Source organism: Danio rerio, chromosome 8 (assembly GCF_052040795.2).
Source record: "Danio rerio strain M-AB ecotype USA chromosome 8, GRCz13ab, whole genome shotgun sequence".
In the NCBI taxonomy this organism is placed as follows: Eukaryota; Metazoa; Chordata; class Actinopteri; order Cypriniformes; family Danionidae; genus Danio; species Danio rerio.
Window position 1 is genome coordinate 17,417,623 of NC_141028.1, and position 26,446 is coordinate 17,444,068.

At 37.9% G+C, this 26,446-nt stretch overlaps 1 protein-coding gene across 20 annotated transcripts in view; it reads right to left on the minus strand.

Annotated features, from left to right (window-relative positions):
- agbl4 (AGBL carboxypeptidase 4) overlaps positions 1–26,446 on the minus strand; it is a 680,504-nt gene that overhangs the window by 209,379 nt on the left and 444,679 nt on the right.

Below are 26,446 nucleotides of genomic sequence, written 5' to 3' on the forward strand. Positions count from 1 at the left end.
AATTAACTTAATGTGTTAATAATAATCATTATACTAATATCATAGTATAATACAAATAATATCCACTTTTTATACACTGAGGAACCTATAAAATAAATAATAAATTAGAATATTTCAGATAATAAGGTTTCACAACAAATGTATTAACCAGAGAATACTGAATGAGAGGAGAAATTACCTTTGTGCATTAGTTTGAAATGCTCTTGGTATTGTATTTTGTGGCAGTAGTATTACAAAATCAGTGGCAAGAGCTATTTTCAGTGTTCATGCAGATCATTATTATTTTTTAAGAATAAGTACATTTGGATTCTCTACATGACTAGTGTAATTTACTGTACCACACCCTGTTATGAAATCCTTTCTTATTCTAGACTTTGTTATACCAGTATGCGCAAAACCAGTTTAAAACTGGCTTTCTTGTCTTTCAGCTTGCATCTGCAGTAGCATAATGAGTCTGTACGTGTCACTAATTACTTCTAGGCCTGTGCTCTTCTCTGAACTGATCTTTAAATTCTACATTACATCTCATATTTACAGTACAGTAATAATTACAGTAATGATAAACATACCAATATTATTGCACTATACTGGTCTAACAATTTTGGGGTTATTTGAGGTCTGCAAATAATTTTAATAAATAGTTTCTAGTTTCTTTTGAAAATTAAAGATTTAGATATGAGATATCAAATAATGCTAATTCTTTTTAAACAATGCACTGGCTAATAATTCATTAAATATATTGATGAATGCAGTGTGTTGTTTTTATATGTCCCACAAAACATAGCAAGGTGTACAAAAAGGTGGGCTTTTGTAGTCATTCCATATCAAATAAGAAACTGTCTGATAATGTTGTTATAAACGCATGATAAATAATGTAAAATGAGTACTATCAAAAGTGTTTCCAGTATAAAATACCTTTTTTTCCTAATGTACAGTTGTTTACAGACAGATGCATCAGGTTTGAGGACTAAAACTGATGTATATAATTACTAATTAATCCATCTACAGTCAAAATTACTTTTAAGAAAAGGCTGCTCACTTGGCGACTATATTTTGAGCATGCAAAACCAGAATCTTGATATTTCAACAACTCACAAGAGTCACAATAAACGTCATATTGCCAAATCAGTAACACATCTGGCACAACTGTCTTTCTTATTCTCAAACAGCATTTAAAAAGCTAAGAATCCAGGTGGACCAACTATTGCCAATTTCTACAGATTTTCCTGGCAGAAAAGCTTCGCATGGGCTTAACATGTGCGATCACACTTTAAAATCACATGGGAAAAGTGAAACTTGGTTTTGGAACCTTTTAATGTGAAACCCATGATCACGCATACATTTCTCATAAAAATGTTCCAGAATTCTTCACATTTAACATGAGTTGAACATATGATTGCTGGCGATTTTTCTGAGCGGGTTCAGCTCAGGCTTCAGCGGCAGTGACGCAATGGGCTCTATTTTGACGATCCATGCGCAAAGTCCAAAGGGCGTGTCAGAATACTTTTGCTATTTTAAGGATGGAAAAATCCGCTTTGCGCCGTGGCGCAAGGTCTAACAGATTTGAACTTATTCTCTTAATTATATTCGGTGTGTTATGAGAATTAACCAATCCAAGTCTCATCTCCCATTCCCTTTAAAAGCCAGTTGCGCTCCGCCATAGCACAATTGCTATTTACATGGCGGACTTTGTAAGTGGAAAAATTGAACACTTCACTAAAGGGAAAACAGTCAAACAGACCATCTACAGCGCGAGAATGAGAGATGAGCCCCCTCATTGTTTACTTTCGCTTTCTCGTGGATATGAAAACTTCTTGTACGCACAGACATCCATTAGCCTACATAATTAATTTTGTTTGTTAAGCGCAAAGATTTGTTTCAAAACTATTTCTAAATTCAGTTCTAATTTCCAAGGGAAATAAATGAATAAATGAACAATAATAACGAAGTGTGGTCAAAGTTATGTCTAAACACACATGCTATGCCCCGTATGGTCTAAAACCTGACAGGTGGACAAATCTAAGCTTGTTTTTAATAAAACAAATACAAATATGGATATGATAAATAATACTGCTAATAATGATAACATTATACAAAAGCAAATTTTCATGAATAGACTGAGAAGCCCCCCGAGATGAAAAATCTATGAAAGTATGGTTTTATAATTATGTATAGAAAATAATATTTTTTGTTATATTTTAATCCTTTAATTGTTTTTCATTTGTAAAGATATTTTTGTATTGCTGTACATCATGTGTGTATTAGGCAATGTGTAAGCGAGGTGCACAACTAACACGCTCTGCGCTGGACAATAGACCAGCTTTGATCTAATCTATTGAACCGTCTATTTAAGTTTCTCAAAATAGCAACACGCCAGCAATGCGCCTCAACATCCCTCCTTTATTAGATCAGAACGCCTATGGGCACACATATGAGCACAAATGCGTTTGCTATTCAAAGGGCCATGAAACCCCCTCGTTTCAGCAGGGTGTTTTCACACCTCTACTTTGGAAAAAGTCAGAAAAGTGGGTGTGTCCAGCTCTGTTTAGGGGGGTGTCGGAGGAAGAAAAGTGGGATGGTGTGGGAGTGTCTATTTGGGCACGCGCAAGTTTCAGAGTCAAAATACACACAAACACACAGGAGAAAGTGATGGTGTTTAACCTACATGGACATGTCGAATTATTAGCCAAATTATGAAATGGTGGACTTTAACTGCAGTTTGGCTCTTTCATTCAGGGAATTCATTCATGCCCCTCGCGACAAACGAGATATTTGATTCGAGGAACTGCTCTAAGCGTGTATTTTTCATGCAATGTTTGATACCGCACGGCGAATGAGAGAAAAAAAAAACTCAGCATTTCCCGGAAACTTAGATGCACACGGCAGGTAGTGTCAGAAAGTCGCGTGTGTCATTCCGGTCACAAAATGCGGTGAAAATCCTACACGAGGTTAAAGTTTGGTTGTGGTGCGATACGAACAAACTGAATAAACAAAGAGCACTGGTCGCTCACTTACCAAATCTGTAGAGACAGGACAATCACCAGCAACTAGAGCCGCGTCTTTATGAAGAGAATACTACAAGCGAATCCGGATCTCAGCATTTGCAGATGAGAACAGCTCTCAGGTAAACAATAATCCTCCTTAGACACGTAAGTTATTTTTGTCGCGCGTCGCGTACACTGTAATCCACACGTGAGTCTGAGCTCTCACAGAGAGAAAATGAAAACGAAACTTAACTGTAGCAAACTATAAAAGCAACACTTCACGCTTGTTTTGCCAACACAACGTGGTATGTCTGTAGTCTAAGCACTGTGACAGTAATGAATATTAATGAAGTTGCACAATAGAGCGCGCTGATTGGTTTGAACCAAGCCTTACTCATGCATTAATGCATCACACTGTAAGACTTAATAAGACACACTCTGGCACAGACGCCCAGTCTGCACGCTGGAATACAACGCTATTATGTCATGGCCGTGACGCAGCTTCAAAAATTAGTTTCAAACCGGAAGTACGAATTTGCTTGAAATAACGCAAAAACAACCAATTTTCACTTTTTAGTGAAATATAGGTGTCCTAATAGTGTTTTTAGCAGTGTGGGACACATATCCGACTGTCAACATTTAAAAAAATGTGTTTTGGTGTTTCGTGACCCTTTAAACAGCATGGCTAAAAATGACTCTTGCGTCGAGCTGAAACTAGCAAACAACAATTGCGTCGCGCCTTGTGCCACATTGCGCCGAGTGTATGATAGGGCCCAATGACTTTATCAGTTACAGATTTTCTATTTTATTTGTAGGGCTGGACTTGTTTTTGTTAACATTTTATTTGAATAGTCCACTTTCTACCGAGTAACTTTGCAACTACATGTTATCTATAGCAGTCAGTAGTGTATTAGTTGATTGTCTGCTTAATATCTGCCAGTCATTTATTCTGATGCTCCACCAATATGCTGCTGACTATGTAAATACCAAGTCAACTTATTATTTACTAAAACCAACTCTAACCTACCAGTCTGTAAACATTTAACCAAATGAGCAAATGTAAGTTAATTGAGACATAATTGCAGTATTTAACAATGTATAAAGTGGACTATAACAACGAGGAATTCTGCCATAGTAATAATAGGGGATTGAGTCAAATTGCATGAAGGGTCTTTTGGAAGTACAGTACTGTGGAAAATTCTTAGGCCCCCAGTTGCATTTGTTGTTTAAGTGAGGGTATAATGACATTATATATTACTTCTCATTCTCTTTATTAAAATACAACCAGAAAATACAGGTTATAGTTCGATTTATTGGGTCTAGTTGTTTGAGACACATGAAAGAAAGAGTTTCTGTCTTGGTTAGATCGGCATTTCTGCCAGAGCTGTTGTCAATATTACCAGAATTGATAGGATTGTGAATGCTGAAATTTATAAAAAGGTTTTAGTTCATCATATTATTCCTACTAAAAGCCCTTAATTTGTAATAGTTTAATTTTTCAGCATGATAATGATCCCAAACACACCGCTAATGTAATGAAATCCTATTTTGGAGAAAAAAAAAAAAAAAAAAACAGCTGATGAAACAAAGACATTCATGAAATGGAATATTATAGGCAGTATGAAATTCACCAGGAGAGAAAAAGAAAGATAGAACACACTAAATCTAAGGTTGAACTCTCAGAAATGATGAAAGATGCTTTCTTTCAGAAAAGACTCAACAAAATCAAGCTGATACTTCGTGCTAAAGAGGTCATGTTAAACACACTTCTGATGCTAGTCTTTTGATATCAAAAGTAAATTTGTTCTGTATGATTTGTACATATTTCCCAAATATTTTGTTTGTATATTAAAAGGTGAAGAAACACCAACTCACAATTTTTGAGATGTTGACAGTCATATATTTGTCCCATGTTGCTAAAAACACTTATAGGACACATGTATGTCATGAAAAATGTTTGTTTTTGCGTTGTTTAGAGCAAATTCGTTCTTCCAATTTGAAAAGAAAGCAACATCAAAAAATAAACAAAATTAAAAAGATCATTGTGTAAATTCCAGTGTGGAGATTGGCTGTCTGTACTGGCCGTTACAAAGTGACGTCATTGAGTTTTCAGTACATACATTTATTAATTCAAGAGAAAGACTTGGTTCGAACCAGTCTGCACACTATTGTGAACAAGATGCAACTTCATTACTATGCATGATATACCTTTGAGGACTCTTTTTACCTGTTATAGTGTTCAGAGAGATGCCACATTGTGTTGCCAACCATAATTAAAACAAGTATTAGAAGAATTGTTTGGAGACGTCAGTGTTGTGTTTATAAATGTGCTGCAACAGGTTTTGTTTTCATATCCCCTCAATGTGAGCACAGCTCGCGTGTGAACCCAAGCAGTTGTATTACAGTGGTCTGCTAACACGCAACAAAAATATGTTTGTAAGAAATTTTGTTTTTTACACGAGAGCTTTTTTAATCTGGAAATGGTGAAATCCACATTTGCCACTCATCTCCTTAAAAAAAAAAAAAAAAAAAAAAAAAGACATGGTTCAGGTTTATGTTGATTATCCCGTCTCTACAAATCTGGTAAGTGTGTGATCAATGTTCTTTGTTTGTTTATTCAGATGGCAAAGTTAATTAGTATCATCAGCAGTACTCTCAGTTTTTCAAGTCAGTTATTAAGTTTACAGTAATATCACTACAATATTATGGACCGAAAATCCTCCACTTCAACACAGCTTTCAGATCTTCTGCAAATGCTGCTCTCCGAATCACTGTCTATCTCCCCTGTGTCTGTGTTGATGCTGTGTAAATCAGCTGTAGTGCACATACTAAAACTCCCCTTTTCATGCAAACCCTTCCCTCCTTCATCACACGACACTCCCACCTAAACAAAGCTGGACTCACCCACTTTCCTGACTTTTTTCAAACTAGAGGTGTGAAAAAACCTTGCTGAGAAAGGGGGGTTTCATGGCCCTTTAAAGTTATAGTTAACCCAAAAGTAATAGAGCTGCACATGCACTTGCACCTTTTAGATAGACAGATTTGTGCAAAAGTCTAGAGGGGGTTGCACACCTGATGTGCCACTCGGCGCAACGCCACACAGAGCCAGGCATTTTAGAATTCTAACCAAAGATTTCTATCAGAGTATGCACCAGCATTCGAGTTGGTGGCTGTGCGCAGCACCCAGTTATGACTCAGGGTGCCATCTAATAGTTTCATATTAAAAAACATTCGAATGTGCGGGTTCAGTGTGCATTACTCCCAACTGTCATGTGCACCGCATGGGGCATCCAATGTGTGACCCCTTTAAGGCTCCCAAAGCTGGTGGTGGCCTAAGACTTTTGCACAGTACTGTATAGTAAAAGGGTCCAAAACATATTGTTGCAGTATCACAAGCTATATACAGTAGGTTTTATTATTGTATAATATAATACTATAATTCTATATAGTACTGGCCATATTATATTACTACATGGAATCATGCCATGCATAATATTCAATGATTTTTTGAGAGAAATATTTATACAAACAAAAACAAAAGTTCCCAAATTTGCAGTGATGCCACAGAACATCCATTTTAGGCCTCCTTTAGAACTCTTCAGAGAACAGTTCTTTATAAATACTGTGAGCAACATTTTAATAAGCTAAAAACAACTTTTCTCAACCTCAAGAACCTTTTGTTTAAAGGTTCTATGGATGTAAAGAAACATTAAAGAACCTTTATTTTTTTAAGACTGTAGATCCAATAAAACCAGTTGCTATTGGTAGTATACTTGAACACAGATTCATTCCAAATGTACTCGAAGGAATTCGCTCCAGTCCAGCAGGTCCAACATGGATAGACTGCGGGATGAATGCACCATTGTTGCATCCTTTCAAACTCAATGGGAGATTCATCATTCTGTTTTGTATGTGGTCTATTATGTGGAACATCAGCATAAGTGTAAGGATCACAAGTCAAGGATGAAAAAGCCTGCCTGCTAGCGCTCTCTGCTTTTCTATCTGGAGGTATCCAGTGCTGCATCTCCGTTAATGCATTTTCAATATCTCTCATATCCCTCTTATACGGCGTAAGAAAAATCTTTCAGGCAGCCGATCATTACCATAATCGATTCATTCACCTATTACTTTTGTTCTGCGCCAGTGGTCTCAGCCGAATGCTGTGAGGGAAGAGGTATTCTTCTCGATCACACCAGACTGTATCGCCAGCATGCTGTTTTGCTACCACAGCTATTCTCTGCTCCTTGTTTCTCTCCAAATGACAAAGGCTATCTGACAGAGAAGAAACATTTTGTTATTGTAAAACAGGCAGGTTGTTATACAAAAGGACGGATTTCTTCACTTGTACTTTAATAACGAGAAAGGCGCAGTCAATAAATGGCACTAACAATTCGTTCTGCTTCGCCTGCCGTAATTGAAAAGTAAGTGATGCAGAACTTTGGATGCTTTGCCCTTTCTTCTTCTTTTTTTTCTCTCCATTTATTTCCTTTCATTTTATGTCACAGTTTGAGTCAGATCTGCCATCAAATCCTGAGCTGAAAGTTTGCTCCAGGGATAAAACATGGCGAAGATGAGGACAGACTGCAGTATCTGCAAAGTGCTTTCTGTCCATTTTGCTAAACACAGTGTCCGCAGAATGACAGCGATTGTGTCGAGAACTAATATGGACAGTCAAAAGAACATGCCGGTCTCAGTGAATGGACTGAGCTGAAGACCTCTGGGCCGGACTGGTCTGGGGCCTGTGGTGTGTTGCTGGGCAAAGCGCTGTAACTGATGTACTGTGAGTGGACTTTGCAGAGACAGGGCTCAACGCGCAGCGAAAGGATTATTCTTAATCTAATCTGCCCCTCAATGGTTGGCTTGCCCTGCACTCCGAGTCTGCTCCAATAAGACTACCCAGATCCCCTGGCTGATGCGTTCAAATGGCTCCAGTTTAGGATAGAATGTAGCAAATAGGAATTTTGCTACTTCACTCCAAATTTTTCCCCAAGTCCACTCCACTCCAGCAACTTTCCATCAGCAAACAGGTCTGGGATTTAATTTCTTGCTAGTCCACACAACAATGCAAATTCTGTCATTATTTTTTAAAAGGGTAAGTTCCCCCACTAAAAATTTTATTTTGCTATCATTTACTCACCCTTGACTTGTCCCAAACCAGTCAATCAGTCTATAATTAGAAAAATGTTGGACACCTGTAACCCCCGACATCAATAGTAGGAGAAACAACCACTATGGAAGTCAATAGATTTAGGATGAAAATTTGGTGCATCACTAATATCAGCGCACTTCTAGATACCCATTGTTGCACATTTCAGCCGTGTGATTGACATAAAGTTTTATTGTGATTTGATATAATATTGCTATCGGCCCAGCCCTAGTTGAAAGCCTTACATCCTTTCATTGACATAACTTAACGCTGCATAACACAAAAACATTCAGAAGAAGCTTTTTTGCCATGCTCAGTGAGGTTAGCACCATAAGGTGCTCTGAACAGAAATTTATAGTAATTTACTACATTTTCAAAAGTTTTAAAAAACACTCTTTGCCATTCTTTTAGGCTATTTGGACTAATGGATTTTTCTACTTCAGATAAATCGCCACAGTCAAGAATAATTGAGATTATAAGGGAAGCAAAGGGCAAAAGTTTTAGAGTACCCCGTGAAATAAAGGGAAAAAACAAAAGGATGCGGTGGAATACTTTTAAAGATATTGTTTGGTAAATCAGATGGCCAGTGTCTCAATACTGCATTGCTTTTTTTCACACCAAATAAAAAGGCCCTGAAAAGGTCATGACTCATGAGTAGGGCCAGACAGAATCTGTGGATATGTTTTGCTATTTCTGCTGAGAATTTTGAAAAAAAAAAAGTGGATTTATGCAAAAAAATTTTTTTGAGTATTATAAACTAAATATCTGGAATCAACAAATAATACATCTTTAACTTTTATTTAATGTCTACAATGCAAATCCAATTAGATCCACTTATTTGGTAAACAAAGCAAGTCTCTCATAAAATATCTCTACTAAAAGACAGATCATATTACTTTACAAGCTGTATTCTAAATAAATAATATGAACATTTTAAAATTACTATTATTATATCACAATAATATTAGTTAAATGAATTTAGAAACTAAATAAATATAAATTTACACACATTTACACAAATAATAATAATAATAATAATACGCTGGAGGGACTATGTCTCTCGGCTGGCCTGGGAATGCCTTGGGATCCCCAGAAAAACCAGAAATCATCTGGGGAAACCAGAGCACGTGAACACGGGGAGAACATGCAAACTCCACACAGAAATGCCAACTGACCTAGCCGAGGCTCGAACCAGCAACCTTCTTGCTGTGAGGTGAATGTGCTACCCACTGCGCCACAGCATCGCCATAATAATGATGTTAATAATAAAAATAACTCCTTACATTTCTATAGCGCGTTTCTGGACACTCAAATCGCTTTACACATTGGGTGGAATTTTCTCATCCACCACCAGTGTGCAGCATCCACCTGGATGATGCGACAGCAACCATATTGCGGCAGACCGCAAGTAAATACATAGACTCATTGACGAGCTAAAAATCTGAAGAAATCTACAGATTTCTGCATGTCAAAATTTCGTGTGAACATACTCAATAAGTTTGTTTTCTAAGGCACTGATTTTTATGATGGATTAATCTAGAGCATGACAGTAAATGTTGTCAAACTGACATACTGTACAATGATCATTTGTAAGAGCTTGGAAAAGTTCTTGAAAGATCTTGAAAATTCTTTTATTTTTTACAATTTTGAAAATTTGTTTCTTTTGAAAAATGAACCTGTTTTCTCACTTACATCTTGGTCACTTGAGTGCCAAAATTGAACCCAAAAGCTAGCAAAATTTTAGGAATAGGAAAAGGCCCAGTGAAGGAACTGCGAACTGCCAAGGAATGGATCCACAACCTATTTGTCAACAAATCTGGTGAATGCACTATGTGTATCTAGGAAGAAGATCAACTGTTGGAAATCGCAAATGACAGCGGCCGCTCACATATCGCGACTTTTCCACACGCAAGTTCATTATTTCCAGTGGAGGCACACCCAGTTAAAAACATCTTTCAGAATGCCACAAGCGCCCCGCAAGTCACGTCAAGAACTGACCGATCAGCTTCATACTTTGTAAACAATATCCACATTTTTGTAGACTAATTATATCAGACAAACACAGAACACCCAAACACTGGAGTGATTTTTTTTTTCCATAAATAAAACTTGTAACAGAGTTGCAGCAAAGTTTTGTCAGCTTGTCATCCTCTAAGAAAACTTTGGTCACCGTAGAACCACTCACGCCACACCCCCTGGGCCGCGGTAAAATGTTTTTAAGCATTGACCGCAGTGATTAAAAGGTTGGGGACCACTGCTGTAGACCACCATCATTGTTTTGCTCGTCAAACTTTCATAAAAACTCCAACAGTAAAGTAAAGGGCACTAAAGGTCAAGGGTTTTATATTTAAGAAACTGATCAAATCCTTTTCTAATTAATATATTTAAATAATTTTCTGTTTTGCTGCGTCAAAAAAGCCAAGAAAAAACAACATCCTGAAGGAAAACTAAAGCTAAAACAAGCCCTCAAGTTTCTCAATGCATGGACCAAACTAGCAATTGACAGCAGACGATCGTGCCATTCTGAATTTTAGCACATGAGCAAAACCTCTCATGAAAACAGATCAAATAACAGCGCGTCGCTCTCTTGCACACAGTTATCAAACAATGAGCACTTGAACTAAGTGTCTGCTCCCCCTCCACCTCTAAACACACACTTAGACTGGTGATGGCGCCTCATAAACTGTTTGGCAGTGTCGACATTATCAGCGGCTCAGAGTCAGACATCATGTCCCTCCAATTAGAGCTTCACAGCTCCCCTCATTCATCTTTATTGGTGATACATTAGCCACCATTAAATAAAAGACATGGGATAATCTCCATAATGATGTGGATGATGAAGCCGAGTGTCGGAGAGGGAGGTAGGAGCTCTGTGACTGGAATAGGAAAGAGGGTGGGTGTCGGCGGTGGGCCTGATCTGGGTTGGTGCCCGGGAGAGGATGAGGAGGGTGATGAAGGTGGGGAGGGATGGACATGAGGAACTGTGACAGCAGCATTAGCCGGGAACACATTAGCCATTACCACACAGCCAATCAAAACAGCGCACCTGTGCCAATCGGGGAGACGGACAGACGCTAGTCCAGGTGCGCGTGTGTGTACGCAAGCATCCACGTTGGCTGGCTAAGTGAGGAACCAGACGGCGAGCTCCAAACCTGCCGCTTTTGCCAGAATCACTGAAGCACAGAGAGGGACAGCAGGGATCGTTTAGAGAACATTACAAATATGCTTTAAAATAAAGGCTGCCGCATGTGAGGAAAGATGCCACGCTGTGAAAAAAAGTTGCGCCACGTCTTCTCCTATTGACCAACAACTTACAAGGCAATGATCTCTTCTCGTTTAATTGAACTGCCCTTAATTACGTTACTTTATTTTGTCCTTTAATTAGCGCCTCATGAATAATTGATTAGCCGTGAAGTCATCAGTCGGGCAATAAAAAAAGTGATAGCGCGTGAAATGAACAGTAGCCCCGAAACGGAGCTCGGCTAGTCGGGCTGCCCTGAGACAGACTTCAAAAACTGACAGCCTGAGCAGACGCAAACTATATTGTATAACCGCTCCTCGATCCCTTCATCAAATATTTACAGGGGTATCATTGCCAGCACGGCGTCCCGCTGCGCATTCTCCGAGTGGCGGCAGGGGGGACATTGATCCTCCTTTTAAAGAACAAACAAGAGCTTCAGAGATGTTTCTTATACTTCATCTGGATTTCTCTAGAGCTCATGCGATCGATCCGGCTGGGTTAAGAATCTGCATCACCATACAATCCTCTAAATATGATCCCTGGGCTGCATTAATATGAAAGACTAGACTGCGCTTTTCCCTTTTGTCCTGGATAATGTCAGACTCGTGCTGCCTGCGCGGACACTTCATTTGTCCTCATTGTGCGCAGACGATAAACTGTGAATATTTGATTGCTCGCAGCAGATTACTGAATCCATCTGTGTGATAAAGACACGTCAGAAAGAAGTCAGAAAGAGGTCACTGGCAAAGATGACCATATATAATCATTATCCGTAGCTCAAATAGATACAGATTTCCAGTCTATACACATTCGTGGTATTTTATTTCTTGTCATCTAAAGGCCAAGCTGAGAAAAGCTAATGTCAGTGTTATGAAATTAAGTAGTATAGTGTGTGTGTTTGACAGAAGACTAACACAGGGAGCCATAAATTAGTCTTTAATGTTGTGTCTTGGCGGATTTTCAGAGCATGTGAGTATATTAAAATTTGTAGGGTTACCAATGTGGTAAACAGTAAATAAATAAATTAATAATACATGATGCACACATATAATAATATAAGTTCATAAAATACATTCTCTGATAGTTACATTATTATTCAATTATTCATTTTCCTTCAGTTTAGTCCCTTTATTTATCAGGGGTCGCCACAGCAGAATGAACCACCAACTTATTCAACATATGTTTTATGTAGCTGATGCCCTTCCGGCCACAATTCACTATTGGGAAACACCCATACACTCTCACATTCTCACACACTACGGACAATTTAGCTTATTCAATTCACCTATAGCACCCGGAGGAAACACACGTGAACACTAGCCAACTTGCCCAGCTAGGGCTAGTTACATTAGTTCTGCTAATTTGGGAAATCCTAAAATATTCCAGTAATCCTAAAATAAACTCTGTGGTCTTTAATTTTTGGTTTGGCATGTTCACCAACAACTGTATAATGGCTGTTTCAATCAATGTTCCCCTCTGATAAAGTTCTGGGCATGTTAGAAGTTTTCATACACTTTCCTGCATTGCGGCTTCAGCGAGTGTCAAACCAAGAGCCAATAGGAGCACTGAATCTGATGATGCAATCAGCTTGACAGCTTCAAACCACCACAGGGATTTTTAAAACAGTTTTTTCTGGTTTCATTATTAAGGCACGCGGTGAGCCTCATACACACGCTTTTGGAAGGAGCATGTACAGATGTTTCGACAATTCTAATTCATCATTGATAATCTTTCTATCATCCAATCAGTATATGACCCCCAAAAGCCCCAAGAATATTCACACTGACGCAGCTTATTTAAAACACTAATCAATCAATCACTACTTAAACTGAAGGGACTGTTCTTAGGCTGGGCTAGACACTTCCGATAGACTCCTCTCTTTCATGAGGGAAATAATACGAGTTAGGGTGTCTTTTGTGAACTTTTGTGAAGTGTGAACTTGTGAATTGTTTATGTTAGCTGTGAGGTATCATTTCAAAATACGGGTTAGTACATGTGTCATGGATGAATGATGTCAATCTCCAGGCGATTGATTAATTGATTGATTGATTAATTGGTTGATTGATTGGTTGATTGATTGATTGATTGGTTGATTGGTTGATTGGTTGGTTGGATGGTTGGTTGGTTGGTTGGTTGGTTGATTGATTGATTGATTGATTGATTGATTGATTGATTGATTGATTGATAGGTAGGTAGGTAGGTAGGTAGGAAGTTAGGTAGATAGATACTGTAGATCAGGGGTCTCAAACTCAATTTACCTGGGGGCCGCAGGAGGCAAAGTCTGGGTGAGGCTGGGCCGCATAAGGGATTTCACAAAAAAAAAGTCCTCAAATGTCATTATTAACAGTTTTAATTATTTCTTCTGAACATGAAGTGTCCTGAACATTAATTGAACATTGAGTGAGGGTTATGAACAGTTCTTCTGAACATGGCATCTTTTGCCTACTCCTTGCTGCCAGAGACTTGACAGCGCTTCTTCTCCCAAATCTGAACCACATTTGGCTTTAGAGCGGAAGCAGTTGAGACCCTCAGTATGGCTTGAAGATGATCATCATTAAGTCTAGACCTGTACTTTGACTTATTGAAGTTCAAGGTGGAGAATAACTTCTCACACACTTCTCACACACTCAAAACTTCCATTCCCTCACCTAAAAAAAAGGCGTATATATGTATAAATAAAACACCCCCACCCCACTCCAGTCACATCAGTCTGTGCCAGTCTGTATCTACCTATAATATATATAAGATGCAGGCTGTAGCTAGGTAGGTGGCAGGCAGGGGCGGGAACAGCTTACCTTGGTTCTGGCCGACGCGAGTTCCCTCCCGTCACAGCGTCTAACAAAGGGGCGGGGTGCGTGGTGACGTCACCGGCATTCCCGCCCCTTTGTTTACACGGCGGGCGGGGAATGCCAGTGACCGCTGTGTACGGATAGAATCAGCGGAGCGGGGAGCGCTCTCTCTCCCCGCTCCGCTGATTCTGTCAGTATACAGCGGTCGGCGCGGGCCACAAAATATTGCACTGAGGGCCGCAAATGGCCCGCGGGCCGCGAGTTTGAGACCCCTGCTGTAGATAGATGGATGGATGGATGGATGGATGGATGGATAGATACTGTGGATAGATGGATGGATGGATGGATACTGTAGATAGCTAGCTAGACGGACGGACGGACGGACGGACGGACGGACGGACGTACAGACGTACAGACAGAGATAGATAGAACTACATGCAGAGATAGATAGTCATAATGCTCCATCACGGTACCGACACTGAATTTGCTCATTTGCCATTAGACAAGACATCTGATAATAAGAAAGCGCCACACACACTCAGCGTGACACACACTTCAGGAGCAATTCTTGTCATCCTAGTTCTCATCCTCTCTTAAGCAGTCTCAGCTCTTCAGCCCTAATGCGAAGTGACATAATGTTTACCTAGAGTAGCTAATTTCTTGTCCAGATTTACTAGGTGTGCTAATATGACAGCGGTAAAATCAAGGCCTATAGTTGGCCATCGCTGCGCGCGAGTGTTTGAGTGTGCGTGGGTGGATCCGATAACAGGGCAGTGGCAGGTGGAGCGTGAGAGCGAGCCGCTCTTTGTTGAGCCGACACAAACATAAACACACACCAACGCATGCCACCATTTCACCAGGAAAGGAATTAATGAAGTGACCCTGCAAACGAGGCCTGGCGGTAACCAGGTAACCACATCAAGTCTCTGCTCAGCCTCGCAGCGGAGAGCGAATGGAAGAAATCAGCAGAGAACGAGCGGGGGAAGTTCAGTTGTGACTGGCAATAGAGTCTCACAGGATAATCCCTGTTTCTTGCTCTCAATCACTGGTTCTTTGTCCCTTTCTGTCCCTGCAGGCTCCTCTATTATTCAATCTATCGCAGAAAACCAGCGGACGTTGTTCAAAAAGTCAATGTGAACTGACATTTTACTTTTGCTATTTGAGGTGTTTTTAAATTAAAGTATATGAAATAAACCTGAAAACAAAGTTTGAGGATGGTTATTTTTTTAAGTGATTCATTCTCATCAAGACCATGCTGTAAAAAGAGTAATATTATTAAGTATCATTAAATTTAAGTTGTCCTTTATTCTATTGGTGGTAGAGCTGATTTTTCAGTATCATATGATCATATGATCATGACCAGCTATCAGTGTCATGTGATCTTTCAAAAATCATTCTTATATGCAAATTGGGTCCTTGAGTAAGATTTCAGATTTCAAGCAGGGGGTAAAATCTTTTAGAAATTTGAAGATCAAGGCAAATTACACATAATTTGTCTTCTGGGAAACATGCAAGTACATATCTGTAACTTCTGAAGGGCAGCATGGAATGGGAAGAAATTATATTTCAATAAAATAAAAAAATTGGACATTTTCATCCTGTTTAAAAGTTTTCACCCCCTGTTCTTAATACATCATGTTACCTTCTAGAGCTTCAGCAAGGGTCTGAACCTTTTATAATAGTTGTGTTTGAATCACTCAAATGTCCTCAGTGTAAAAAGATGGATCTCCAAATCACACACTTCACTACTGGAAAGGGTTCAAATATGCAAATGATGCAGGAAAATTGAAGAATTTGCAGCACATGGAAAGTTTTTCTGTAGAAAAGTAGTAGTTTAAAGGGCCATGTAACCCCCCTCTCTCAGCAGGGTGTTTTCACACCTCTAGTTTGAAAAAAAGTCAGGGCAGTGGATGAGTCCAGCTTTGTTAAGGTGGGAGTGTCAAGTAGTGAAAGAGGGAAGGGTTGGCATGAAAAGGGGAGTTTCAGTCTACAATGCACTAAAGCTGATTTTCACAGCTGCAACACAAACACAGATGCAATGGAGATAGACTGATTCAGAGAGCAGCATGTACAGCGGATCTGAGAGCTGTGTGGAAGTGAAGGATTTTCGGTCCATAATATTGTAGTAATATTACTGTAAACTTCGTAACTAAATCATTTTGACTAAGGTGTGTCTTTATGATACTAACTAACTTTGCCTTCTGATTTAACACAAAATACACTGATCACACACTTACCAAATCCAGAGAGACAGGACAATCAGCATGAACAGTAACTGCGTCTTTTTTTAAAAAGAAGACAAGTGGCAAATCTGGATTTCATCATTTGCAGATTCGAAAAGCTCTTGAGTAAAAAATGTTCCTTACAAACATATTTTTGCTGCGAGTTAGCAGACCATTGTAATCCAACTACTTAGATCCACACGCAAGCTGTGCTCTCATCCAGGGAAAATGGAAACAAAACTTTTGTGCGGCACATTTATAAACACAACACTGACGACCCATGTCTCCAAAGAATTCTTCTTCTTTCACTTGTTTTAATTACGGTTGGCAACACAATGTGACTTCTCTTTGAAGACTGTAATGGGTAAAATGAGTCTTCGAAGCTGAATCATGTACAATATATTAATGATGCATCTCATTTACAATACAGCCCGCTGATTGGTTCGAACCAAGTGTTTCTCATCGCCTTGACGTTGCTTTAAAATTTCTTTATAAACCAGAAGAAAGAATTTGCTCTAAATAACGCAAAAACAACCAAATTTCAATTTTTAGGGACATATATGTGCTCTTTTAATATTCTTTAGCAATGTGGGACATATATAATGTGACTCTTTAACTGTTCAGGACAAAGAGACTCAGGAACAACCATCACAAACTTTTGCTTTGTGTTTATTTGAATGATTTAAGCTTTTTTTCTGTCTTGTGAACTTTATGTTAACATATTTTATGTAACATATCTTACTCAATATGGTATTAAATAAAGAAAAAAAACATGCATTATGTATGAGCTCTCTTATTTAATTAAAATTATTCACATTTTCATTCTTTGATCTTTAAACATAGACAATCTAATCTATTTTTCTAAACAGGTTTCTTTAAAATACCCTTTATATGACTTCTATATTTAATCTACTTCATTTGTAGTTGTTCTTTTGTTGCTTTGATTACTTCTATTGTCCACATTTATAAGTCAATTATGGATAAAAGTGTCTGGCAAATGAATAAATGTAAATATGTCAGAGGCACATAACTGAACGTTCGATTTTAACTGGACAAAAGCATCTGCTAAATGCATACATTTATATGTAAATGAAGTAAAGATCAATGTTGACTGGACAAAGGGCTCTAAATGGGTTATTTTTGGTCCCACTATGGTGAAAATCATAAAGAAATCATTATATTTGCAGTTGAAACAATATCTGATCCCTAACTCCCTGGATTTTTCATTAATAATTCTTACATCTCATAGACAACTTGACTTCTCTACACAATGATCGGCTAAGCTCTAAAATGGGAGGGGACACAGGTCTCATTACTATAAAGTTGACTTGATTTCAACTCTCCTCGACACCCACACCAGCGAAGACGCGCTGCTCCTGGTCGCTTATTGCCGCCGGCTCTCACTGAAAATTAATCCGGCTACTTTGCCGCTCTCGCCGCTTTCGGTGTGAACGTACGGTTACAGATTGCTGGTAAACTCACAGATCTCATAAAACTACAAAACTGCTGGCCAATGGACTACAATATCCAGTCATGCAACATACACACACACCTGCTCTAAGTCTCCATTGATTAGACTCACACGAATGAAGCTGCCCCTGTACTGATTACATAAACTATAAAGTCAGCACACAAACACACACGTTGCTGAGTCTTGTTAAACTGCACAGTGAACATTACGATGCATTGTCCGTTTTTTGCCTAGCTGTGATGTACCCTAGCTTTGTTTTATTTGTTCATTCCTGTCTGCTGCCTGCCTTTTTTAACCATCTGCCTGTTTATTTGACTACGACTCTGGATTGCCCGTATACATCTGTTTGCTCCTGTGTTGTTGTTGACTGTTGCTTGCCTGACCATCCTGCTAATAAACCCTGCGTTTGGATCCGCACTCCCTGTTGTCCAGCATCAATTCATGTTACAAAATGTTTTGCACTTTTAGTCAATAGTTTGCAGGCAGACAGTAGTTTTTCGTACAGAAAAAAAAAGATAGATCCGAGCACAGCATTTGTCATTGATGAGTGATTCCCTGCTCTTGAAAAGCACCATCCGCCACTGCAGGAAATAACAAAAGGTCTTCCGACCTGAAATCTCACTCTCCCCCCCCCCCCTTATGGATTTGCTGCACTTGGCAACAGCAGTGGCCCTGGTGACAACAAAACAGTCATCGCTGTCTAGTCTGTCTCCACAGAAAGCCTGCTAAAACACTATTTACATTTTACCACATATTTCCTCTTCCCTCACGCACACAAAAACACACACACAAATACACGCAAATGGCAAGCCGTGAAAAGAGAAAGACAAGTTAATAGCAAACAGCACACTGCATTTTCATTTATATCTTTAGCGTGTTGTTTTGTTTTTCACACGGCGAACAGAAAAACCCATGGCTGATTATGTGAAGAAGGCGTGAAATTGTGATATTTGCATGGCTGAGGATATTAACTAGAGGCATTAGTTGTTGAAAAGCTTCAAGGCTGGGCTCCAGACATGTTTTTAAATAATGGTTTAATGATGCATATTTTACAAATATTTTCCAAGCCAGACTAGCGGCGCGCGCTCTCTCCTTCTCTCTCTCTTTCCTCCAGACTACATTAACGCTCTTATTCTTTCTTCATTAACAGGCTCACAGCCCTTTCGCTATGCTCCTTTGTGTGCATTTGGAAAAAATCAACTGGAAAATAGACAGCATGCGGCAGCCGAACAGACGTTTTCGCTTCTCCCTCTCTGTGTGGACTCTACCGACCGCTGTTCATTAATTTTATTCATTGCATTCAACTTTTTAACCACCTTCCATCATTCAGTCAGTGATCGGGATGTTAAGACGAAGCGACTACAGAGAAGTGCAATGATCAATACAATACATCTTCTCTTTCTCCATGCACCAGGCCTGATCCCTGTGCTCCATTAAAGGCAGATCTCATTGGTGCAGGTATTGGCCGAGGTGAGATGCAGCTGGCCAAGTGGCCGCTTTGGCCTGGAGCTGCTGTGGCCAGACACAAAAGCACAAACATCAGGGTGTCTGGCCACACAGCCCCAGTCCAGAGACCGTCAGGCTCAGACCTGTTATGCTGCTGGACGCCATACAGACACCATTACAGAAATGGCCAAGAACACACTCAGGGACACATTTGCTCAGGCCAAGCGGCGGAATGGCTGAGAATGTGTTTTAAACATTTATATCAGAGGGCCACTGAGGCTCAAGAGAGGAGATGCATTGAATATGTCACATTCTTCTGCATTGGGCTGAACGCTTGTATGCAAAATAAAGTATAGTGTTGTAGTAAACTAATGGCAGATAAAGTGAGACAACAAACAAATGCGAGTTTACTTAATAAGCGAAAGTACAAATATTTAATAATATGTTTCCATATTGTGTGATTTTCAAGTGTTATCCATTTGTTTATGGTTGTGAATTGCATAGTGGGACCTTGATCTCTGCTCTGTCAACTTTTGATATTGAAAATTCAACTCTACAGTTTAACAAAGTAACTTTTTTAGTGACGATTTAGTTTGAAATAATATTATAATGTATAAGAAATAATATAAAGAGAAATCAAATTCTGTAAAACAACAGAAAATGTACTGACAGTTTATTACAAGGTTTTTGTACTGTAATATACATCCTCGACCCAGACAATATGTCACTTTATTACTTTAAGTAACTTTTTTGAACTTTTCAAGGTTAAAAGTTTTTGGAAGAAAGATTAAGGTCACACAGTGCAACTCAAAACGATCAATAAATGGGGAAAATGAAAAACAAAATACAGAAATCTGCTAATTTACGAATAACGTGTACAAACCTTTAACTTGTGTCTCTTTAAACATTTAGACCAGAGGTCACCGAACTTTTTCCTTGAGGTCCGGTGTCCTGCATATTTTAGTTACAACCCTAATCAAACACACCTTATCAAGCTAATCAAGGTCTTACTAGGTATACGTTAACATCTGGACTGGTGTGTTGAAGCAAGTTGAAGCTAAAACCTGCAGGGTCACAGGCCCTCCAGGACTTATATTAGTGACCCCTGATTTAGACACAAGATTCCATAAACTGATGGCTAGGAAACCGTCTTTCTCTCCTATTACCACCGCAACATTTAAAATCTTCCACGAGCATTAAAGCAAAAGCAGATCATTCATACGGAAGAAAGCATAATAACTAATATTGACATATTTGTACTAATATTGCTTCTCTTGAATATTACGAAAACATACTTTAAGTTATTACTTGGAAATAAACTTAAAAAAAAATATTGACATATTAAATGGCCTCTTACAAGTGCAGTGTCTTCACAGTTTCAAGGTAAACCACATTTAATTTTCTGACAATTAGTATTGTTAAATTTTCATTATCATTAAAACCTTTTTGAATATCAAAAATTTGAAAACTGGTCAATTCTTGCAATATAGCGAATTGCAAAAGGCTGCAATGTAAATGCATGTTTATAGACATCAATAAATACATATTTGCACAGTTAAAATATGCTGTATTATTTTCATTTAAAGTGTGTGCTGCACACTATTGACAGTACTGAGCTGAAACTCTTTTATTAAGCAGCTTTATGCAATTTTGAGAATACAATGTAAACATGGATCCCTGTGAGATGATTTTCCAAGTGCAGGTTTAATAAACAATACTCTGAAAACTACCTTAAATCAAATGTACCTATAAAAACACAAAATAATAATATAGATGAAATAATACAAACTTAAGTAAACAAATTCAGAACCAGAGATCCACATGTGTTGTTAGTCACAACATTGGATAAAGATGCAAACTTTATCGTTTTTTATTATTTTATTTTTGTTAATTTTGTTAATTTGACAGTGGTTAGCACTGTCACCTCACAGCAAGAAGGTGGCTGATTTGAGTACTGGCTGGGGATTTCTGCATGAAGTTCTCCCAATGTTTGCGTGGGTTTCCTCAGGGTGCTCCGGTTTCCCCCGCAGTCCAAAGATATGCGATTTAAGTGAATTGGAGAAACTAAATTGTCTGTAGTGAATGAGAGCATGTGAATGTGAGAATGTATGGGTGTTTACCAGTATTGGGTTGCAGCTAAAAGGGCATCAGCTGCATAAAATACATGTGCTGGAATAGTTGGTGGTTCATTCCGCTGTGGCGGCCCCTAATAAATAAGGAACTAAGACGAAGAAAATGATTAAGTAATTAAATATCAAAATATGTATTATATATTAATGTAATACATATTTAATATAATACAAAGAATAAATACTTTTTTACTGTAATTTGTCCCTTTAAGATTGTCCAATAATTTTACCAGTAAAATAATAATTGGCTAAATTCATTCACATTAACACTGTAATAATAATAATAATAAAAGAAAACATTTACATTAATAATATAGTACTTTTTACATACTGCACATATTTAAAACACATAAATGCATGATTATTGATAATTAAATAACATGTCATTTGAAAATCTAATTTAATAGTATACACTGTATATTATACGTATATATTATACTGTATATTATATAGTATGTATACTACACAGCACCCCAGCAGCCGGAAATAAACCTTAAAATTACGGATTATTTTTTACAGTGTAATTCTATTTTTAGCACGGATTTCAAAACATCACAATTAGTTTATCGTCATGTTTGAGCTGTCAGGTGTAAAAGAGTCATTAAAAGAGCAGCTGAACAGAACAACAGTATTGACCGCTGTTTTTCTCTAACCGGGAACCTTTACAGGCTCTCATTACTGCCATGATTTACATAAATCCACACACAGATGAAGACATGAGAGCGTGTGAGTGTCTCTCTCTGTGTGTGTGTGTCCAACGTTTGAGGAGATCTGAAGGTTGTGGAATATCTGTTCTCAGAGCAGTGAGCTTGCACATCTCTCCAAGTCTCATGAATGTAATTGACCTTTTTTTTTTCTGTAACGCTGTGAGACGGTGGCCATGGGGGGGCAGTGACACAGAGACTAAACACCAGCCAAGCAAAGTTAATTGTCCAGCTGAACAATAACGCAACGGAGACTGCAGATATGAAAAGGGCATTCAAATCAATAGATCGACAATAGCCTTTCCGAAAAGATGGCTGAACTCAATTTTCTCCCTCTAAGCTCCATACACACTGCAGCCCCCCTTCAAGACCAGCACAATCCCAAGTCTATCACACGTCTGACCAAAGCTCCTTCAGACACAGAGATTTTCATGTTTACATGGTTGGCAAAGTTTTTTTTTTTTATTGCTTTGTCTTATATACTTCTTTTTAAAAATATTAATAATAATAATATAATTATAATAATAATGTAATACTATAGGATATATGAGGGCTGCACAATATCGGAAAAATCTAAAATAGCTATATTATGTTTTTTTGCAATATACTATATATTGCGATATGAATAGTATTTCACCACATGCATCGAATCACTCCATTTGGAAATATTTCATTCATATAATAAATTACAAGCATATATAAATACAACAGAACAAAGATAAAACAATATAAACAGTGCTTTATGGTTTTCTGGAGAGATCCAGGAACATAAATTCAACACTTAAACATAAAATAACATGGTCATCATTGTATAAATTATTTAAAAATAATATTATTTAATAATTTCTTAAATTTTTTTCTCTTTAATAAAAATCAGATCCTGTGATGTGACTATCACCGAAACACACATTGTGATATCGATGCTTGAACGATATTGTGTAGCCCTAGCATATTCTTGTGCACCACCAACACAATTTGCATTGATAATGATGATGATGAGGGTGAAAATTCTTTCATTAGAACATAAAACTTACAAACATATGTATTGTGAAATAATGCTATTTTTATTTCTTGTTTTATTTTTAAATTTTATGCTCTGTTTGCTTGATTTAGTTATTGATTGGATATTTATTTGTATGTCTTTATTTATTTGATTGATTGATAGATATATAGACAGACAGACAGACAGACAGACAGACAGACAGACAGACAGACATATTAGCTGGTCATCTCCCAGCCTGACTAGCTAAAACCAGGCTGGAAATGGCTGGAAACCAGCCTGGAAATGACCAAAACCCCTCTAAAACCAGCCTGGTCGACCAGCTAAAACCAGCCAACCAGCCTAAGCTGGTTTAAGCAGTTTTTTTTCAGTAGGGAATAACATGATATTGTTGCCTTCACTGATTTCCTGAATATAAATACAAAAAAAGTAATAACTGGAATAACTACAACAGTATCCGAGGGGATAAGGGTAAAAAATAGAATTGGGATTGGGCCCTAATTTGGCATTATAATCAAGGAAATTTGCCGCCATACTATGCATCAACCAGCATTGTTACTTAGTAAGCTAGGAACTATATTAGGCACTGCATAATAACATTGTGCCTGTTGAAGAAATGATATGGCAGCAAAGTCAAGGATGATTATTACACTGGACTGCGATAATAGTTACTAGACATTTTGGTGTAAAAAACAGAACCTTTTTAAATTTAAATATTTAATTTGCTAAACGGTCAGGTGTTAATGGTTGAATCTGATTTAATGATTTATGCTAAGCTAAGCTAAGCTAAAAGTGCTTCTGCTTGACCCCAAAGATCGGCTGGATGGATAAAAAAAAAATGGTCAAATTTACCTGTTTAATTCTAATACGGGTTGTAAAATGAACCTATTTACAAAAATAGTTGCGCTATAATCATTAAAAGGAATGAATCTTAGGTAGTCAATTATCATCACGACTAATGTAATACAAAATTTTGTATGTGAAAGTGGAAAAAATTTGTGACTTTGTTCTGCAAGAGTTTTCCTTACTTAAAAGCGTTTCTATTCAAACTGATACTTTCCTCAGTAAGTACAAGTCCAGTCTTTTAATTTTTGTTTTCCTTCATCCCTCTTTTCCCCCTTCTCCATGTAGGCAGTGTTTAGTTTGCGTTCTGCATGGTGATGGGAACGGTGGGCGAGGCTAATCATTCTTTAGCTGTACTGGCCTTAGAAAGGTCAGCTGTTTGAAATGTCAGGCTTCAATGGAGCCAGATTCACATCGTGCTGCTCAAGTGTCCAATTAAAGAGGGTCTGGCAGGGGTTGAGAGGGAAGCGCTTCTTCACACAGGAGAGCTAATGAGGGGCCAGAGCATCGAGACCCCCCTCACCACTGATCTACAGGGCCTCAACCAGACGCCGGGCTCCTACCGAGGGGCCAGGGCTCGCAACACTCCCAGAGACCACAAAGGGCAAGATCTCATTAAGGGCTATGGATACATGTATGTTAATTTTTATCATCTCTCACACACACACTTACACCTATTTAAAATGTTGCTGCATCAGTAAGAGCGTGAGCTGCTTTGCAAATTGGAGGAAAAACATTTTTTATTTAATTATTAATATTATTATTATATAGGGTGGCACAGTGGCTCAGTGGTTAGCAATGTCTCCTGACAGTAAGAAGGTTGCTGGTTTGAGTTATAGCAGAGACACTTGGCGTTTCTGTGTTTAGTTTACATGTTATCCCCATGTTCGTGTGGGTTTCCTACGGGTGCTCCGGTTTCCCCCACAATCTAAAGACATTTGCTATAGGTGCATTGGATTAACTAAATTGGCCGTAGTATATGAGTGTAAATTGGTTCCTAATACTGTGTGGTGGCCAGTGTTGGGGTAAGGCGTTATAAGTAACGCGTGTTACGTAATAATATTCCTTTTCCAAGTTACTTTTAAAAAAAAATGTAATGCGAGATACTTTTTACCTTGCTTAATTAGCTTTTACAAAATATATTGCGGAACAATAATGACCTTAGCCAGGTTGACTAAGGGACATCAGGTCTGTTTTTTCACAGCAGATGAGTCAGTGTACTGTTCTAGTAAATGAATAACTCAGGATATGGGTTTATTTCGAGTGGAGATATCTGGTATGTTAGTACTTGCTGAAGACGCAAACCATTTTACAACTTACAATTTATAGAACTGGTTCAACCGGTTCACTTAGAAGATCTGGTTAAAACAAACAATTTATTCGTGAATCGCCTGTCATCACTACAGACAGTCAGAAACAGAAACTATGGCAGGCTGGAGACTTACATTTTTGCAATGGATTCTTGTTACTTTGAACTCATCGAAGAAAAGAAATGGATTGTCGTTCAGTGTAGATTATGTGTAAATAAAACTGTTGACGACTGCAATAAACACAACATTGAAAAAAAAAAAAAAAAAAAAAACTGGACTGCAAAGCGCTACACCTGCACCCCACCTTCAGCTGTGACTGACATCAGTTAATGTTCTTCAGGTAAAACAATTAATTCAACTAAACAAAAAAATTATGGTTATTGCTTTTATTTTTGAGGAGATGCAGCCACTGTCTGACGTTACTGTAGAAGTGACTGCGTTTTGTAATACAGTATGATTTTTTTCTCTTTTAGGAAACGAAATTTTACACATTTATTAAGGCCACGTAAACCAGTTTATTATTATTTATTATTTATTTATTATTATGTATTAAGCTCAAAGATTTATTTTGATTTGGGGTGTTTTTTTATCATCGTACTGTTCATTTTGTTGTTAAACATTTTAAAGGTTTTAAAATCTGTTTTTGCCTTAATAAAAATCTTTTCATGTTAGTACACTTAGGCTTTATCTCAATGGACAGTGAATTTACTTATAATAACACAAAACATTCAAAAGTAGCAAACACATTACTTTAATGCTTTCATTAATCTGTATATACAGCATGTATAGCTCTGGGCTCAGAAAGTTCTCTAAATATGATTTTATCCTACTTTTTTTTTTAAAAGGAAAATGAAAGTGTAGGTTATAAATGTGGCTGTTAAATGCCGAGCTTCTCTATAAAAAAGCTGAAAAAAACACCAGCAAGTTCTGAAAGAGATCAAGCCTCAGTCAAATAAGGAAAAGTAAAGCAAAAGTAACTCAAAAGTAATATAACGCGTTACTTTCCATAACTAAGTAGCACAATTATTATTATTATTATTTTCTTTGGGTAGTAACTCAATATTGTAATGCACTACTTTCAAAAGTAACTTTTCCCAACATTGATTTAGGCTAGAAGGGCATCCAGTGCGTGAAACAAATGCCAGAATAGTTGCCGATTCA